Here is a 7,429-nt window from a genome sequence, read left to right on the forward strand (position 1 = left end):
TTACACAGATCGACCCCCGCTTCAGTTCCATAATAGGTGGTTCAGTGCCATTGTTCTCGGCAGCGCAGGTCCTGTTTACACAGGCTGATGTGCTGCCGAGAACGGTGATCTCTTATGCAAGCCAAAATATAGTTTTTGTTCCCAGTGATTGTGTAGTGTAAATGCCACTTGCATTCAGACTTCCATACAAATCGGACTGGATGTGGGTTTCCCGACTTGAGCGTGACAGCCTGATAGAAATATATCTGTCACGTTTAGGTCAAGAGACCTGGGGCCAGTACCTGTATTGCGGTCCGATCTCAAACCAGTATGAATGTGCCCTTACAATCAAATACCCCAGTCTGAATGATGTCTTGGACTTTCCAGTAAATTACATGACACGGAGCAATTTAATTGTCCCAAGTGCTCAGCAGTATGACACAAATTTTAATAACTATTGAACGAGGTCAGAATATAGACCCACAAATGATCACCTTTATTTCACCTTTTACCCCTCGGAGTCGTGTATGGATCACAGACACTTGCAGCGTTGACTGCCTGAGCTTTTATTGTATGATATTGATGCAGTTGGATTTTTACTTCTCGCAAAGTTGACCTTTATACCAGAGTAGGCATTTATGATTATAGTCAAGAGAAACATGTTAGGGATTATAATGAGAAAAATGTATGTAAAATAAATGTAATTACATTTTAATGAACTGTACAGTTTTCCGTTACCAATCCTGCTCATTTCCGCAGGCTGTCTACAATAAGAAGCCTGACATGCTGCATGGTATCCAAAACTGCCACCATGGACTTGGTGTCTGCCTCGTGAGCTGGGTCACGTGCCATCTGCCTGATCACTTGTCCTGCCCATGAGGACCGGTGCCTTACACCCGGCTCAGTGATACGAGGGGTGATGAATGCGGGGAATGACAGATATTCCCTCCTAGAGGAATAAAAAATATCTCTTCAAATCTGTAAATAATTGTAAAGGATCTGATTTTTATTTTTGTAGCTGTCAATAGGTTTGCCTCTAACGCCATGTTTCACAACGAACGCTAGATTGTTCTCTACGGTAATCTTGTAGATCCTTTTTGTCCTTTGAAACTATTGGTCAATTGTAATATATGGTGCAGAGTGCTAAGGGTGCACCGGACTTTCATTCATACCTTTTAGGTCCCAGCACTCCGTTGTAAACACCAGTCAGGCGTTGAATAGGAGGCTCGAAAGTTTGCAGCAATCCCATCTGTTGTTGAACTACACTTCCCATTATGCTTTTGCCCCCCCCCCCCAACTTAAACAGTCTGCGATAAATGACTGTTCAAACCAAGCGCAGGTGTTCGGTGCACCCTTGGTGTGGCCGAGCAGCTAAGTGCACCTTCCCACCTACTTGTTTTCCATCTATCTCTGCCCTCCTCTTCCTCCTTTTAAAGCCAGAGCTTTCAATCAAGAAAGAGGGAGATAAATGGGGAAAACAAGTAGGTGGGAAGGTGCACCCAACTGTTTGGCCACAGCAAGGGTGCATCGAGCGGCTGTGCTTGGTTTGGACAGTCATTTTGTGGACAACACTGTCTTCTAAAGCCAGCAGTGGATAAATCGTTCTGACTCGTGATATAAAACAAGCAAATTGTGCAAGGACCCCTCTTTTCATACAACCCTGCGACAGGTGGTGGGAAACTAATCCCATGGGGCCGTGCAACAATTAGAACAAGAATCATATTATACACGATTGTGTAATAATGGGATGTAACTCAGCGGAGAAATGGATATCCGGCTTGGTAGGTAAAAATGCAACAAAATAGCTGTAAAAGTATGGTCATACCACCGTTTTCTCCACATCCGAGAAACGGTGTCAACAATTTTTCTTGGACATAGACAGAAAAAAATGTCTCCACCTTCTCCATTATGTCAGTCCATGAAAATCAGACTGCACTCGGATGTCGTCAGAATGCAACGACATTATTGACATGAAACACGTTGAATTTTTCAGATTTTAACTGTTCATTTATCCAAAATGGAACTTAAATGCATTTGTTATCGATGGATGTCTTGGCCTGGTGACTGTTTTCCTATTACACACATATAGACCAACCATGGCTGGAGTGGTGCGGGGTTACAGCTATAGACCTGTATCAGTCCGGCTATATAAATTGCTAGTACGTCATAGTCCTATCGGCTGATGCCATGTGACGCGGGCATGTCATTGATGATACCGCTGCTTGTTTAACTGGGCAATAAAGTATTTATTTCCACCTTTTGATAAGCGGCAACGTGACTGGTGTTTTTATTTGTGATGTGGTTTGTTTTCGGGTGATCACATTGAGGTGGATTATTGTAATGTTGTTATAAAGGGAGCAGTCTGCACAAGATATACACCAGCTAGTGATCTCACTGAGCCGGCAGGCACACCGAGCAGGAGTCTCGTGCACTAGTAGTGGGAAGTTAATTGGCGCCGTACTCATTAGCTACAGCTTACTATAGCCTAACTCTGCCATGAGACAGTGGCACGTATGCGGTGGGCAGTCTAAACGGGGGAAATATCTTAAATACTGCTTTTTTGCAATCCAAAGACGGGGGAAACTCTTTAGAAGAAAGAAGCGATCAGCAACCCCCCCCTTCTTATCGGTTCTTTCACAAGAAAGGTCAGAGTAATGATGCTGACAGAAAAATCATTTTGCCCAAATATCTGCTTTTTCCAGCCCCCATTTACTCACAGACTTGGTGCATAGACTCCCCTACAACTTCATACAAGGTGGCATGGTGTGCCTTCAGGTGCTGTATGTCTGAGATCTCCTTCAGAAGCATTACTTTATTACACCTCCCTAATATTACATGCATGCCATGATCTGAGTGATACGGGGGAAGGCCCAATGCACCTATGCGGCCATTATATGGCTATGTGGTTTAGGTTAAAAGAAAATTTACAAATTGCTTTTGCTGCAGGCTATGGCCTTGCATCGGTCTGGTGTTTGCAGCTCATCCTTGAGCTAGTCTCATCCATTTTTATATCCTTATCAAAATGTTACTTTTTATTCAGTTTTGAAAAACTGGTTACTTTCTGAACTTATTGACTCTCTAAATTAAATCCATCAGCAGGTATTTGCTATTTATCTGAGAAGCATAATGTAGGGGGCAGAGAGTCTGATTCCAGGGAATTGTCACTTATTAGGCTGTGTTGTATTGCAACTACAATCAGTGTTTCATCAGCAGGAGATTCACTGCAGGACTAGGTGTCATGCGCCAGGCCGTCAGGCTAATTGTATAACCCCAACACTGATTGGATGCTTCCTGTGTACATTGTCGGCAAGCGTCCAATCAGTGGAGTGGGCGGGGTTATACACAGCTCAGTATTCTGACCACTGCTACATCTACAGCAGACAAAACTGGGATTTTATCACAACTGCATCAAGCAGACCAATAAGGGACACCCTGCTGCAATCAGGGTCTCTGCCCCTATGCTCAACTGACACATTAAAGGTAATCAGAGAGCAGCAAATTTAAGTAAAAGGTTTTTGTTTCTAAACATTTAAACTGATCAATGTTCTAAAAAGAATGAAGTGTGCAGTCGGTTATAAAACCTGTACAGTGTACTAACTGAAATGGTGATTAACTGCAATTGTGTGTTTTGGAAGGAAATAGGGTAATCAAGCATTTGCATTATTTAATTTATAATGTTTATTTTGCTTGCAGTATGACCCTGCTCATCCATCACTGCAGGGCACGGTCCACTGTGGCTCCGTTTATAGTTTCCTCATCCTCAGTTTGATTCTTAATTCTCCTAGAGTGAGTGAAGCAGCCGCATCAGTATATAGAAGTCTGAGGCCGGAGACTCATGCGCAATCTGTGTTTGACAGGTTTATCTAGAGCAGGGATGTCAAACACACAGAGGGCCAAAATGAAAACTTGGACAAAGTTGCAGACCAACGAGTATACAGAAGAACGGGCCCCACCTAGGGCTCCATACAGAATAACGGGCCCCACCTAGGGCTCCATACAGAATAACGGGCCCCACCTAGTCCTCCATACAGACTAACGGGCCCCACATAGGGATGGTGGTTCTGTTGTCACGGGCCAAATATATTCACCCTGTGGGCGAGCGTTTGACACGCATGGTCTAGTCAGTGCCGAGGCTAAGTTCCTGAAACTGATCCAAACCCTCCTATCTAAAATCTCAGAAAGGAGTTAAAATTCTTATGCGATACTACACAAAGTCTTAGGCCTTGCTTAATCAATATTTGTATGGTATTGGCCAGTCTTTAAAGGGTGTGCTGAAATAAGTTTGCTAAATTCATTAATATCCCTGGCCCCAGGTGTAATTTAAAAAAAAAAACTACCCCCCACATACTTGACTCACTTCCTCGGGTCCATGACTGTATCTGCTGTTACTCTATCGTCACATAAAAAGCCAATGACACGGGCAGCGCCACTGAGCTCAGTGATCGTCTGCTGCCGTGACCTCTGCCCTGCAGCCAATATCAGAAAGCTGGAGCAGCGAGAGTCACTCACCTTGACCTGGGGACAGTGAGCAAAGCACAATAAGGTTTTTTTTTTTTTTTTTTTTTTTTAAATAACCAACTGGGATTGTTTGAAAGAGGACAAATCCCTTTTAAAGGAATGGGGCTTTCTAATGAATTTAGCACATCACCTGCCGATGCCTCAGACATATATCCCAGGCATACAAGTGCCCGGCTGCGGCATAATTAATCTCATTCCTATTAAGCTTTGTCCAATTTTTCAAGTAGTGGATGAAGCTGTTGTAAAATGATGAGCTGCGTAGAAGTTTTGCACCAGACTTCTAGCACAAAGTGCTGAATTGCTCCCTTAGTGTCACCCCAGCCAAAATGCAGATCAAGAAGACACTCTACTATTCACATCCATTATGGTGGGGCGGGATGAAGACATGGCCCCTCAGGTTAGACCCAGTATTTGGTGACCGCAAATGTAACCCAACCCCAGAAGAGTGGAATAAGAAAAGCTGCAGGAACACAAGAGAGGAGCAGATCCATGGAGCTGGAGGAGTAGCGTTCCCATAAATAATTCAACGTCTTCTCAATGTCACTTATTAAATAATTAACCCCCCCCCCCCAAAAAAAAAAGTCCTTAAAGTGACCACCGGTGTGTGGCAGACTGGCATTGTGGCTTATGTTGCTATAGTACATAGTAATGCTCAGACATTAGAGGAAAATAGAAGCAGCTGAGATGAACACTTCTAAGTTTACTGAAGAAGCATAAAAACCTGTAGTGAAAGTGTGACATGGACATGATCCAACTAATCAGTGGCCATGGCCTCCGTCTATTCACACAAAGCAGCTTTCCTCTTCCATTAAGATTTATGGTAAAGAGAGGGGCGATTCCTGACCCTGTGAACTCACATAGTGCTGCGGCGTTTAAGTTCTCCTAAGGAAAAACCATCCATGGAAGCAGATGACGATGCCATGTGTTGTTCGGTAGGACAGTCACCTTCACATCACACCATAGCTTAAACATAAATGTTTAAGGTACTTGTTTTATCCCTGTGTACATCAAGGCTAAATCCACATGTTGCAGATTTTATTATCTGCAGGAAAATCTGCACGTTGCATCCTGATCTGGTGGCAATTTCACTCACATCGTTGTAAAGGATGAAACTGGCCCAATATCCATTGTGTTACCGCTGCTATTACTGTATTACACCGCATCTTCTCTGCATGAGAAGTCACAGCCTGACAATTCTGTAGCATTTGGGGGGGTTCCCAGCGTTGCTCCTTTTTAGAGTATGTACACATCTTTTAGACCCCAATATACCGGTCACATCTTTCTTGCATAAAACGTCTGATTTCTAACCAGACGATCTGCAGCCGGTTGTGGGATCAGAAGTGAAACCGATTTCAAAACAAATCTTCACAGTCTGCAGGGAATATCGGTGCTTAAAATGACAGCGCAAATTATTAAATCCCTTGTGCGTCCACTCATTTAACGGATTTTATTTTTTGTAATGCATAGTGTGAAAGCTGTGGCAAACCCAAATTGTAACACGTGGATTTTGATGCAGAAAAGTGATCCAAAAACAGGAAAATGGAATCCAGAATGCTGACAATATAATTAGTTGACCTTACAGCCACAAAAAGCGAAGATTTGTTGCAGAAATTTCTGGACCGTCCAATTCATCTGAATCCACCGGCTTACAGTCGAGATGAATAGAACGGACGTTCAGTATGTAATTTACCCCAACATTCCAGCTTTCCTGTAGTAATTGAAGGGTAAATCTACCCATCTCCATCACACGGATTAGCGGGTACATCAGATCTACTCTTAGCCTCTTCTATTGTGACGTCATATAGAACTTAGACGATTAGGGGAGCTGGCATTTATTTGAGAAATTCTCTAATCTAATAGATCAGCCCTAAATCTGGGAAAATCACGCTAATTTGCTATGTTAATAGAAAGAGATTATGTAAATAAGACTCCTTAGATCATGAAAAGTAATGCAACACTACAAACAAACAAAAAAACCTTTGGTTATCTGCGCTTCCGTTTCAAAGACCTCTGCGTGCAGTCGCTGAGAAGAAACATTATTTACATGCAAAAGCTGAATTAGGTTAACAGCTTGAGGCCTCATTCAGATGTCTGATTTTTCCACATATGAGAATAGACAAATTATTCAAATTTTTTTTTTTTTTTCCTCCATGTGAGAAAAATATATAAAAATTTCTGCCTTCCCCATAAATAATCGAACTGCACTCCGCTGCCATCCAAGTGCAATTTTTTTTAACCAACCCATTAACTTGTATTGCCGATTTTCATCAGACCCTCAGATCATAAATCGGACATGTCTGCGCAATTAGAGAAACGTAATGGACATGTTAACGACCCTATAGACTGTAAACAGGTACAAGTTCTATCCATGAAAAACAAAGACGGATAGCTCTCGTATGTGAAGATCCGACTTCTGAATGAGCCCTAAGGCTGGGCCTACATCTGTGTAACTTTGTCATGTGGCTTTTTTACAGTTTCCCCTCATAATAAAACAATGCAGAAAAGACGAACGCAAGTGGTGGATGCACCTGAATTGCATTCAAGTCTTTAGCAAGTGAGTCGCATGCAACTTGCGACCAGCAACAGAAAATCCACGCCATTCAGAAACATTTGCAGTTGCGTCGGTGGTGGAGCGACACCATAGAAAGTCATCAGCTGTGATGTCGCAATAAACACTGCCAGTTCTGTGTTGCGCAACACGTCGTCGTTTAACCTCAGTTTGAAAGGGGACATTATAGCTAAGCCAAAGCGGAGCGCTGCTGGGGAAGTATGCCACCCATACATTTCCCCCTCTAGTGGCTTCTGCGGGCAACTCATTATTCTAGGAGTTTGTCTAAACTTTCCCCTACAACCTTATTGGCTGCACATGATCAGGTTTTTAGTCATTAGCAGAGTTCATGAAAACTAAAAAGGCTTTAGTCCTAGCTTTAAC

The sequence above is a fragment of the Phyllobates terribilis genome, unplaced genomic scaffold (genome assembly GCF_046119375.1).
Source record: "Phyllobates terribilis strain yellow unplaced genomic scaffold, ASM4611937v1 Scaffold_7__3_contigs__length_470593459, whole genome shotgun sequence".
NCBI classification, from domain to species: Eukaryota; Metazoa; Chordata; class Amphibia; order Anura; family Dendrobatidae; genus Phyllobates; species Phyllobates terribilis.